The sequence below is a fragment of the Alligator mississippiensis genome, chromosome 13, assembly GCF_030867095.1.
Source record: "Alligator mississippiensis isolate rAllMis1 chromosome 13, rAllMis1, whole genome shotgun sequence".
NCBI lineage: Eukaryota > Metazoa > Chordata > Crocodylia > Alligatoridae > Alligator > Alligator mississippiensis.
The window spans coordinates 50,965,436-50,978,323 of record NC_081836.1 but is presented as its reverse complement, the minus strand read 5'-3'; the positions used below and the strand labels follow the sequence as shown (position 1 = coordinate 50,978,323).

General features: G+C 43.6%; 1 protein-coding gene across 4 annotated transcripts in view; it reads left to right on the top strand.

Moving 5' to 3' along the window:
- Nucleotides 1-12,888, top strand: part of MAD1L1 (mitotic arrest deficient 1 like 1) — a 488,928-nt gene that overhangs the window by 143,380 nt on the left and 332,660 nt on the right. The window lies entirely within an intron of this gene.

Here is a 12,888-nt window from a genome sequence, read left to right as displayed (position 1 = left end):
AAAGGCTCCATAGTTAGGGCAGAATTTAAAAACGAGCTTAAAATGGGGCATATAGTCCTGTTCATCTCTCAAAGCTGTCAGCCCATTGCTGTGGAATTTCACCTAGGCTAGAAAAGCCAAAGGGAATATATAACTCTTGTTTGGTTTCTCTTTGATACACTTTTAATAAGTGGTCTCTGATTTTGGGCTTTGTTTGAAATTTTTCTTTTCCAATCCTCTTTGTCATTGTTGACTGAGATATTTTAGAAACAGCCCTATTTGTCTGTACAAAGGTTGGTAGGGAGAGGTGGGTCTTGAGTAGCTCTGGCTCAACATTTTGCCTTAACAAAATAATTTAAAAAGTGTATTCAGGTCCTTAACGGCACCATTCATGTTGTAATGGAGGGTTCCTCTCTTGCACACTCATGCTTGGGAGCTGGCGTGACAAGGAGCACAGTAGTTTTGACTGATTTTGGGGGGGGGGGGGGGCAGAACTGTTAGTCTCTGTCCGCCTCTTGTTGTCAATACTGAACACACAGACCATTCGCTGCTGCTTACCCTCTGGCAGTTAGGGGTTACTGACCTTCTACCACCACATTTCACCTTTCCATCTTCAGGGTCATCCTTACTTATGGCCTACAGAGGGTGGGTACTTTTAAGAGGTCCTGAGATAAGACAGGTGAAACTTGTTGGTGTTGCGCAGAGCAGCAATGTGGTCAAAAGTGACCACTAGCTTGTCTGACATGGGTACTAATAAAATCTGAATGTCAGCACACTCAAACAGATGAGGCAACATTGGTCTCAGCTCAAAGCTATAAAAAAAAAAATAATAAAAAAATCAAGCTTTTATGCCTGGGAGGTGTGTGCGTAGAACAGCAGTGATACTGAAGCCATTAGGTTTAGATTTATCACTGCTAGTCTTCACCAATCTCAGTCTTGGATGTTGTGGGAAGTGGTTTGGAAAATAATAAAGCAATTACTAAAAAAGGCTGCCGAGTCAGAGTCTGATCTGTATTTAGCACTGTTAAATCACGGAGTGACACCCAGGAAGCATGGGTGTGTTCCCTGGTGTCAGCTGAAAATAAGAATATCTGCAGTGTTAGAAAGTGATGTCAGAGTCTCTGGCGTGGACTTGCAGATATACAAAAAGACCGGCAAGGCAAAGCCTGGCATGATCTGCGATCCCAACAGCTGTCACCACGTCATGAAAATGATACTGTTGTTTCCCAACATAGAAATAGTCACAGACAGCTGTGGTTTCACAAAAGGAGCTCTGCAGTTGTATCATCTTGTCACCCCAGTTGGCCATATGTTCTGGAAAAGGTGACGCTTTCTTCAAATGCAAGGAGGAAGGGAGGAAAGGAGGTGGTGATGGTCACAGAATGAGCTGTTCTGTCTATGAAAGTCTGAAGGGCAACACCACCGCAGATTGACATGTCCAAATTTCAGGACATGACAGCTGGAATTAACGACCTTGCTGATTGACATCTGTTGTGTTGATGTCCCAGGGGAGATCTACAGGTTTGTGCAACAGCAAAGAGCACCCCAATTTATGCATCGGGAGCACTAGTAAAAACTGAAACTTAGCAGGCTTGAATAGAGGAGGAGCAAGGCAGTGCCACACAGGGAAACCCTGGGCTACTGTGTGCGTGCATTAAGGGCTCTAGTATTAGCGATTGGATCCAGTTGTGCTATGCAGCAGCTCATGTTAGGCCAGACTGAGATCAGCCAGAATTGAATGACACGGAAGGAATTAGCCCTTGGCTGTGAGTGATTGCTGAATGCACCCTTTCCCAGTGCAACCGGCTCTTACACCATAGCTAATGGAGCTGGAAAAGAAAAATCTGAGATGTGCATGGGGGGGCAAGAAAGAACAGCTTTAACAATGGGGTGTTTGTGGTCTGCGGTGGCTGTGGTAATGTAAGCAGTGTGCCTGTGAGTGGAGCAGCAAAGGGTGGGTACTAGTAAGTGGCTTAACTTTTTCAGTTGCTGCCTTTCACATGTTTTTAGGGTAGACTATGACTACTGATAGTGCTACATCAGAAGTAGTGGGAGGGCCTTTTGTGTATCGGTGAATGTAGGTAGTTGTCGGAGTGGCTGGCAAAATAGAAACATTTGAGCCTGAGGGAGATCTGCATCTGAAATTCTTCTCCTTTATTCCAGCTTTGCTCAAGCCAAGGGCCTGACCTTTCTGCTTTTCCTCTCAAAAAACCTCAGTGTAAAGGTCATTGACTCCTCCACCTGGCCGCTATCTGTTCGAAGTGTTTGTAGGGACATTGCCAGGAATGTAGCATTGTTTCATTAAACATTTAGAAATAGTGATGCAGCAGAATCGAAGTAACTGAACTCTGAATGGAGAAGGGAACGCCCGCCCTCCCTTCTCTACCCATTGTTTTCCTAATTTCCACCTATTTATATTTTCATTGACCTCCTGTCACACTTTTAGCTTCTTTCCCTCCGTGGAGATTTCAGAACAAGGGTGGGCAAAATGCGGCCCGCGGGCCAGATGCAGTCCGCCAAGCCATTCTCTCCGGCCTGCGGGGCCCCTAAAAAAATTAGAAAATGAATATGAATCTGCCCTGGGCTGCCTGTCATGCGGCCCTTGATGGCTTGCTGAAACTCAGTAAGTGGCCCTCCGCCCAAAATAATTGCCCACCCCTGAGTTACGGGGTCTTCCTGTGCCTGAAGAAGGGTGCTGATGCCCAAAAGTTTGCAAAGAACTTTGTTACAAGTACTCAGTTGCTCTAATACAAGAGATCACATCTACCCAAAGAACCTTGCCTGCCAATGTCCTTAGACCAACACGGCAAAAACCCTGCAACGTAAAAGACGCAAGTAAATTTGCCATTGGACTTTGGCTTTGTGGGTCAGATAAAGCATAGCACGGATGTAGAGACCTCTAGGAATAGGATGGCAAGGGTTTCATTCATAGTTCTTCAGTTTAGCATATTAGTGTCTCTATTTCCATAGCTGGAAAAATGAATGCTACAATAAACGCTGGCTTGGCGAAGAGGTTGCCTGTGCTTAGCTGTCTGGGAGGAACTAATGAGCAGAGTGAGAGACTGTAGTTTGTACTTGGCATCTGTGAAGAGCATGTTGTAGAAGTGAAAGTTGTTTCAAAATAAACCACCGACAATCACAGTTTGATACTTATTCAGAAGGTTTTACTTTGGACAGATTCCAGCTTTCTCTAATCAGATTGCTGGGACCAGGCCCTTAGGGCCTGATTCTCTTCTATGCCTTGCAACTCATATATCCATTTATACATGCACAAAGGGGATGTAAACAGTGATTGAAGTAGGCAGGGTTAGTTCTTGCTGCATCAGGCAGGGAACGGTGGGAGCTCTCCCTTCCTCCACCCTCCTTAATTTAACCTGTGTTGTAAAATGCTACCATTTGGATTACCTAGTGTTTTATATTAATTTTGCATAAATGTACCTTGCGGGAGCATTTACAAGGCAGTCTTTAAATTTAACAGTGGCCTTGGAGAGTTTGGGAATGATTTTATTGGGATGGGATGTATGTGAACCAATCCAAGCTTAGCAAAGCATATTAACAGGGAGCATGTGGTGAAGATGGTTTGTTTTGTAATTTTAATAATCTCCCATAATAAGTACATTTATTTTAATAAATTTAATAATGTAGGTGTGGCTGCTAGTGATAGTTCCAGTTGAGGTTGCCCCAGTAGTTTCCATTATAAATCTCTGTGTTTATTTGCTGATCATTTTGCAGGACTTCAGTTGTTTGGGCTTAAATTTTCCATGCTGTGTGTCAGCTTTGGGCTGAACGTTATTGCACAGTGTCAGCCCCTGCTGCACAATATCTTAGCAATTTCCAAGGATGAGATAAGGGAAAATGTCTCCCACACCCCCATGTTAACATAAAATCACGGTGATTTTAGCTAGGGGAGGCAACTAGACCTGGGAATGAATGGGCCAACGGGAAAGATGGAAAGAAGGAGCTTCCCTTCACTTAGGGTTGGATGCTCATTACTTCTGCAGACCACATTTCATGGTCTCAAGCTATGTATGGAAAAAAGAGAAACACACAAGTAGTGTGTTCCTCCGCCAGGCAACATTTTGGTTTAAGTGACTTGCCTGGTATCATGTAGAAACTCCATGGTTGAGGTGGGAAGAGAATCCAGTTCTCCAGGGCTCATAGAGTGGCCTCAGTTCTAAAACCTTCCTTTATCTTCTGTCAGTTCTGTGTCTGATTCATGGCAAACCTTTCAGCTTTTGCAGCAAATGAGGTAGGAGTTCTACAGACAAGTCTCAGTCAGTAGAAAACCGTGAATCACCATTAAGGCAGGGTGGAAAAAATAGCATGTGATTATGTAATCAAAGGCAATCATAATGCATCTTCACGAGGGGGCTGAATTAAGGGTAGCTCAGCAACCTTGATTCTAGCATTTGCTAACTTTCAAGTGCTTGACTTTGCAACCTTAATAATGCTCTTCTAATGTAGATTTTTGCATGTTATTATGTTTAAATAGTGAGCTATCCTGCTGTGCTGCTATACTTAATGGAGTTACTATTATTGTGGACTACTTTCCTCTAAAGTTCAGGAGATAGCTTTGATTGCTATTGTCTAAACAAACCAAAGCTATTTTGGTTTTGTACAGAAGAAAATACATTGGGAGAATAAGTTGGAGGTTGTAAAAATTGACAGATTGAGAGTGTTGCCTGCATGGAAGTTAGCTAGATGTTTCCTAGCTATCTCTGCATCCTGACCATCTATTCTGGGTGGATATTACTAGTACCGCCTAACATCTGTGGTGGGCAAGTTATCTGTTAATAACTCTATGATCAGTATAGTTAGGACACCTGAACTGGATTTGCTGATAAAAGACCCAGTGTTTAGTTTCTGGGTTGCAGCCTAGCATTTTATTCAAAATTATGGTTTGGGTCTGCCATTGAATCATGTTGCATGTACTATGTGAGAGAGACCTATTTCTGTAAGTGCATTTGGTAGTCTAAAAAAAGCATTCAGATCAGAAATGTGAGTGAACAGCGGTATGCGGTGCTCATTTCATGCTGAAGTACAGTAATACGCATTGGAAATGAAGGCTGATTGGAAAAGGTCATGCAGACAGTTCTGCGGAGCCTTCATGGAGCAGTAATGAGTCATGAATCCGTAAGGGCGCCTTCTCATTAGATTTCAATAGAGGGCTTTCATATTTTGTTTTAATTGTTCCACGATACTTTGACCCTCTTTATTTTATGAAGATGAGCTCTTAGCCTAATGGCAAGACTGCGGGGTTCCAGCAGGTGTGTGTAGTGACCGGTCAGTTCATCATGCCCATTTTCCTACTCCCTTTCTTCCATGCGGTATCTTTTGCTCTCCTCTCTGTACTTGTCCTTCTCCTTTCTCCTCAGTTTTCAGTCTGCCCTTTCCAGGCAGGCTTTCCGCTTTTGCTGTAAGTATCAGTTTAATACATAGCAGAACCTTAAAGCATTTCTGGTTGCTGATATGTGAGCCGCCAGCAGTCTGCACTCTGATGCTGTGTATTGCACGGGCATGTAGAAATAGGCCTTTGACTGACGGTTGGAAGGAAAGGTGTGTGTGTGTGTGTGTGTGTGTGTGTGTGTGTGTGTGTGTGTGTGTGTGTATTAGATCTGGAGCAGCACAGGGACGTTTCTTGGAAGACAGCTTATGGGACTGAGCTGAAAACCCCCTTTCTGGGGTACATCCCCCTCAGTTCCCAGATCCTGAACATGCAGGGTTGGTGAAGAGACACAAAGTGGAGCCTTTCTCTGGGAGATGCCACCCTGGGTGAAGACTGGCAAGTCCTACGCACATGGGGAAGTGCACCAGGGCTTGTGACAGCTCCAGGCAAAAAGAGTATAAATCTTTTTGCCTGGCTCTTCATCTCATGCTGAGGCACGAAAGCATGTTCCTCCAGCGCACAAGTGTGTGATTACAGATTGATAACTGATGGGGCAAATTGCATTATTCATTACGGTTGGGATTGAATTGAAATCGTGGAGGGCAATTTTCTCTCTCACACTTCAAGGTCAGATGAGAGTATTTACCGTTCTCTCTCTGTTTATCTGCGAATGCAAATTGAATTTGGTGATTCAAATTGATGAAATGTTAGAAATATAAAACTCATCAGAGGCGACATGGAGAGAAATTACTGGGTAGAGCTGGCCGGTGGCTTCACCAGCTCATGTGCGGGCCTCTCCTTTGATTAGTAATTATTTCAGGCTTTTGGATTTTTTCATTTTCAGTTTTGTTTCAGTTGTTTTGATTTTTGTTTTCAAAGAAAAAAAAGTGTAATGACACTCTGAAGCATTTAGAATCTGAATGAGATGGGGTAAATAAAGCCAGCTGCAGAGAGACGTCTTGCATCACGACTGTGCAAGGCAGAGGTTTTCTCTGAAACGTCTTCCTTGTGTTTCCACCCCCACTTCACACCCCTTTCAATTTCTCGCCTGCAAAATCTTGCTCCTTTCACGCCCAGACTCTGGGACCCTTAGCCCCCAGGGGCTGGAGCAATATCTAATGGAGAAGAAGCATCAATTCTTTTTTTTTTCCTTTTTTTTTTTTTAAAACCACTAACTATGGTATATTCCTCACAGAAGCAATTTCTTTCCTTATTGGTCCATGACCAGTGGGAAGAGGGAGAAGAAAGTCCAGCCTTCACCTCCAGTCAACATTTACCAATGGGATTAAATGCTCAGGGATAACAGCGCTTGAATGCCCAAAGGGACTGAGCCGATCATAGGTGGCTAGCTAAAGCTCAGGGTTGGAAATCAGGAGCTGGGGTCTCTCCCTGGCCCACTGTGTCAACAAGCCACTGAGCCCCTTTTGCCGTGTGCTCCAAATACTTCTTAGCCCAGGCTGATGAGATGAGACATGGTGCTGATGTGCCTCTTGTTTTCTCTGCAGCATTGGTTGCATCACTTAATGGCGCTCTTTCCTTACCATTTCACTCCTGCAAGCAATCTGGAAGCAGTGTGCGTCCTGCAGATCACATAGGGTGGTAAAATTTTATTCAGAAACAAAAATATCCCAAAGTGGAAGCTGTTGTCTTTGAGACTTGGAAAAAAACCCACCCCAGTGCAGTTATCTCTGGAGAGCTCTTGCTCCTTAAAGTTTTGATTTTGCTAGACATTAGCAGTGTGCATATTTCTTCAATCAGCTGTTGTTTCTCTAAAAGAAATCACTGCCAATACATGTCATTCACCTTGTCGGATAAAGACATGCTCATGCTCGATTGCTGGTGGTGCGTGTGCATTAGTCTGACAGTGAGTCTCATATTGACTAGCAGATTAACATTGGGATTGGAGCTGCATTGTTTCAAGGAGCAGATGTGTCAGTTCATTCTGGAAAGTAATCTTTTTCTAGAGATGCATCAGGCCCCTCCTTAAGTAGGGCCTGGTTTACCTTCTGATTGCCACTGTGGCCTTTCAATCCAGTTGCCCTGTGTGGCTGGTTGTTGTAACAGGGTGGCACAAAGATGGTGTGTTGTCTGTTTCCATGGGAATGGTTGTATTGTAGCAACCAGTTTGACCTCCTAGTGTAAGGAGGTGGAAGATGCCTGGTGTAAATTGGCTTCTTTGCGGAAATCCTTATAATTTCTGTCAGTTTGGGGACAGAAGTAAAGGCTGTAGCACCTACTTTCTGTGTTCATTCCTGCTCTGTGACTAAATGCCAAGTTCACCTTGGAGGTGCCGAATCCAAGTTTGATATTTTTGCTGCTGGTTAGATAGCAAAACCAAATATGCACTCCGATGACACCCGTTCACTGCATCAATAAAGCTCCAAACATCAATATGCTCTTTACCCACTTCATCTATCTACACAAGCCAAATAATTCTCTTTACAGGTTTTCAGTTTTCTTTATTTGCCAAACCACTGTGATTCTTTGTGCGTAGGACGGTGCATGGGCACAAGAACCGTTTGGTTTCAGGTGACTGGCTGATGGAAACCTCAGTGGAAGGGCAACTGAAAAGGTCCGGGGTGGGTAAATGAGTTAATATTGTGTGGGCAGGTGGTGTCTCGTGAAGAGGGGGAATAGTGGGTAACAGGCACGCAGTCCCTTCCCTCCTGACTCCTTTGCAGGTTATGCTTAATGTAATATTTAATAAGCTGTGCAGTTAGGATTTTCTCTAGCTATGAAGATGATGCAACTGAACTGCCTGACACCAGCCCACCGTGATTTTTAACTTCAGATACTAGAAATGTTAGCTATCACTACTGCTCCTTACAAAAGAGGGGGAACTGAGTCGTACACAGAATGGGGTTACTGGCCTTACTAGCCGCCATGGGTGCATAGTACAGCAAAAGCGCCTTGGTGAAGAAGAGCAGAAGGGTGTCAGAATGGTAGTGGTTCCTAGGTAAGTGTCTGCAGAAGAAAAAAAGAAGTCATAGAAACAATATTAGAAAAGTAGGGTTAGAAGGGGCCTCAGGAGGGTCATATAGTCCAGCCCCCTGCTCAAGGGAGGATCATCCCCATTTAAACCGTTTTAAAATGCAGAGGAGACCCTGGACTTGTTGAATATCTGGAACCTTACATCTGTCTTAGGAGGGAATCTGAAATGTTTTTAATATCAATACATTCTTCTTCACCTTTTGTGCTGCAGTCTGTCTGCCCTGGGTATGTTGATTCAGGCAGCTTGATTGCTCCTGCAGTATCCTGGCCCTGGCCTGTCTCTTTATTTTTCAAGTAGTACTCAGTGTCTGACCACAATTTGCTTCCTCATAGGAAAGATTTTTTCTGTTTTCCTGATCTCGACTGCTTCTGTTTTCTTCCTCATTACCTCTCTCCTTTCATCCTCCTTCCTGTTTGTCCTGCTCTTTTCCCTTATATTTTTGCCTTGTACCTGTTTGATCATGCTTGTTCCTCTCATGCCACCTTCCTGTTCCAGGTGGTGCGTGTTCCTGCCACGATGATTTAACCAGATGCAGTGACACTTGCAGAAGAGGGGGTCACTGATCTCTCAGATCAAAGACTGAGCTATTTATCATCCTCTCATTAGACAGGACCGAATGGGATGTGGCTTGGCAGTTGGGCTCCAGGGAAGAATATTCTTTTATTATGAAGTAGACCCTGTGACATGAATCACTGGTGGTGCTTTAATATTGGTTTGCAAAACTGGAAAGAAGAGCCAGGAAAGCAGATGCTTCAGTTTTCTCAAGCCCTCTATTTATCAGTTTCCCTTTTGTTTGGGTCTCTCTGGTGTTTATGGGATTTTTCCTGCCATTTATAGATGGGCAGATACTTTGGCAAGGATGTATGTCGTCTGGATGCAGTTGGGGGGAATTGCTTTCCTCCAACATATTAATTGCTGTCGCACATCTGGCTGTCTTCCCTTGTTAATTTGCAGAAAGTGGCCTTAGCCTGTGTAGCAGTTGTGTACAAATTGCATTGCTGGCTCCTCTAGGTTTTCTTTGTGAAATATCTCTGACATCTTTCCCTGTATGTTTGCACAGTTCTCATCACATCCACATTATCTTGTTTGTTGGTGCAGTGGCTTTTGATGCATATGGCCCTGGCATCATGCCCCCTTGCCATCTTCTTTGAAATCGCTGCATGATCCCTGCAGTCCCTATTTTCACTGTTGGCGCACTATGGCTGGCCCTCTGATCTTTTCCAGAGTCTGTTGTACAGAATTATATTTCTAGCTTTCTGTTTGCCCTCTCTGGTAGATTTTGCAGCGTGCAGGGTGGAAGAGGTCACAGGAAAGATAGGCTGGAGGCAAGGGGTGTTAGTTTTATCCATCAGTGGAAGAGAGCTGACAGCTGCTTTTGTCATGTTTTGAGATTATTAAAATTTATCTTATAGCTTCTGTATTCTTTGTCCGTCTTCATTGTTCTCAGCCTTTCAAAGAATATTCTGGAAAATGAAATATCATTTAAGATTACATGAAAGTAGATTGCAGAGCGGAAGAGCAGAGTATGAAGAGAGCTTCTCACCAGCTCGGGACATGAGATACCGGCACTTCGTTCAGCGGGCTGAGGGACGAGGCTCGTTAATTCTGATAAACAGAAGCGACTTTTCCACTTTGAGACCATGAAAGCTTGCTTTGAACTTGCAGAGATTTTTGAAAATGCCAAGGTGCTCGAGGTTCAACTGAACCATGGACCTTTGGGTTTAATATTTTATGAGTTTTTAAAAATTGTTTGGTTTGAGGTGAGTGATTGGCATTAAAAAGCCAGCATTGTCATCGGCATAGAAAATAATGTCTGGGATAATAACATAATGCAACTTGCTGCTTTGAACCTGATTTTGAATCTGCTTTTTGTCACTAAGGAAAGTAACTTTAATATTGGCCAGCTAGTTCATACCGTAATACCTGGAAAAGTTACGTGTCTGGTCTTAATGATGAGGAAAGGACTTCAATCATCTTTGTTTTGCAAATCTAAAAATGTGGTGTGTTGGAAAAATTGTTAGAAGCTTGAATGGAAGATTTCCTACTGGTCAGCAGCCCATTGTAATTTAAAGCTTAATCTTCAGAAGTGGAACTGGGTTACTTACTGCCCGTTGAACAGTCGTTCTGATGACGCTTACATTTTGGCAGCAATAACTGATCCCTGCATTTCATCTGAGGTTGGAAAATGTAAGCGTTATTGAATGCAAGAAGATATAGATAACCCACACACTTGTCCTTTTGCTTTCCTCCCTTTCCTCTTAGTTGTGTCCAGCTCTGCAGTTCAGAAAGAAGGTGCGCCGTCTCTAAGGAATACGCATCACAAAGACTTTTCATGACTCTTGAGTAGATTCTACCAAGTTTCCTTTTTTTCAGTCCGAATATCAGGTCAAATCCGATCAGTCCACTCAGGACTTGTAAAAATAGGTCAAACTTAGAGGGATTAAAAAAAAAATATGCTACCAAAATTTTCTGCAGCAGTCAGATGTGAGATTGGTTCTTTGAATGTTTGATCCTATAGTTTTCCTCTCGTCTGACTTGGCTCAGGGCTGGAGCTCTTTGATAGAGTATAGAACTCAGGTCTGGAAGAGCTGTTTATTAATTAAACTAACCAATAACACGGAGAGAGAGGATTTTTATATCCTAACATCATTTATTGGACGGTGTTTGGTGAAGGTTTGCATTGATATTTAATTTGGGCTGTAACTAATTAACTTGAGCAATCCTTTGATTTTCTTCTTTGAATTTTGCTATGGTCCTGAAATAACATTTGGAGCATTAGCACTTTTGAGACCGGTAGTTTGAAAATTGTGCATACGCACACTTTACCAAGGACCTGATTAATGTTGTACGTCACAGATAGTTTGTTGTGCTTGTTCTTCCTGGGTTTCCCACTGTTTCCTTGTGACATGTTCTTGGGTTGTTCTCAGTTTTTCATACAGGATCCTTGTCCCTTTTTCACTGTGGAATGACTGGTGTCTGTTGGTTGAGTTTTCTGGACATTGGCTGCTATGGAAACACCTTTTTGATATAGTTTCTCTCTGAATGCTTGCAGAGCGCTGTCCTGTAATGGTGGATTTATCCGAAAAATGAGCGCGGTGAAAGCTAGATTCTCTGTCTACTACGACTGGGGAATTGCAGTGTTGCTGACTTGGGCAAACGCTGTTCTATTAAGAGCTTCGGCAACTTAATTTGGGATGTTTAGCCTGAGGTTTTATCTCCACTTACCTGTGGCTGCCGCAGAACTTCTCATGGCAGGCAGCAGTCATCACCTCCCGGCTGGCAGAGCACACGCACGTCCGCAAGTTTCTGGTGGCTCTCTGCGACTCAGCTCAATAGTTGCACTGCCGCAAGGCAAGGAGCATCTGGGGAAGGCTGGAAGGAGCATGGTAGCCAGCAGAAGATGCTGGCCTGTGCATTGGCACCTTGTGCTGGATGGTGGTGGAGCTCTACTTCACTCTGCAGAGGTGGTTTGATCTCTGCCAGCAGAAAAGGGGGCTCCTGTGCCACCGAGGGGCTTTGGCTGTGCACATGCTGGAACAAAACTTAATGGACTAGACAAGGCCTGAGGTTCGGATGGAGAAAGAATTGCTCCGTCAGTGAGAGGCAGATGCTACTTCACATTCCATCACCATAGATACCGCTGCTGGGCACAGGCTTCTTTTTGTGTAACTAATTAATTAAAACAGAATCAGGGAAATAGTGGTGCTCTGGTAATTAAATTATCCATTTTTAAATGCAGATTTAAAGCCCTTTTGATGAACTTTCCCACCTGAATACAACAATGAAGAGTCTATTTCACAGTCCTTGATTATTAAATTGGTCTGTGAATGGTTCCAAATTGAACTGGAACTTTAAATAGTCTTTTAATTCATCTAATGCCTTAAAATGCATATTCGTTTTCAGAGGGAAGGAGTGCAGGTATGGAAACTGCTGCTTGGGGAGTTCTGGTCAATTCCTACATAAATTTTCCAAGTAGCACAAATTGGTGAACCAGCAGTGCAGGATGTACTTAATTTAGACTAAGAGCATCTTTAAAGAAAAGTGCCATTTTCCTGACGCATCTAAGCAGCATGTGAATAATGGCACTATTTCATTTAAGGGTGTTTTATTTACTCTATTTTCTTTTGATTTATGATGATATAAACACCCCTTTGAGGCTCTGGCAGATCTTCTTAGGTTGTTCTGTTTTCCTCTCTGCTGGAGAGGCAGAGCTTTGATGTGTCTGCCTGACAGCGCCATTGGTTTTGATGCATTTAAGTCTGCTTGAAGACTTGTTGGTGCACTCCCAGTCCCCCTTTCAGGGCCTATTAACATGGTAGGTACAAGTGGTTTTGTCCCCTGCGTGTGATACTGTCATCTGCCTCACCTCCTGCAGACGCTATGGAGGTGCTCTGGCGCTGCAGTTTTTTCCATGAATCAGTCGTGTTTGTTGCCTGTACTGCATAACTGTGTACCGGTGCTTCCTGGATAGAGTGGTTTAGCTATCCTGAGTGTCCCAGCAAGTGGCAAGAGTACCCACAGGGCACGCACC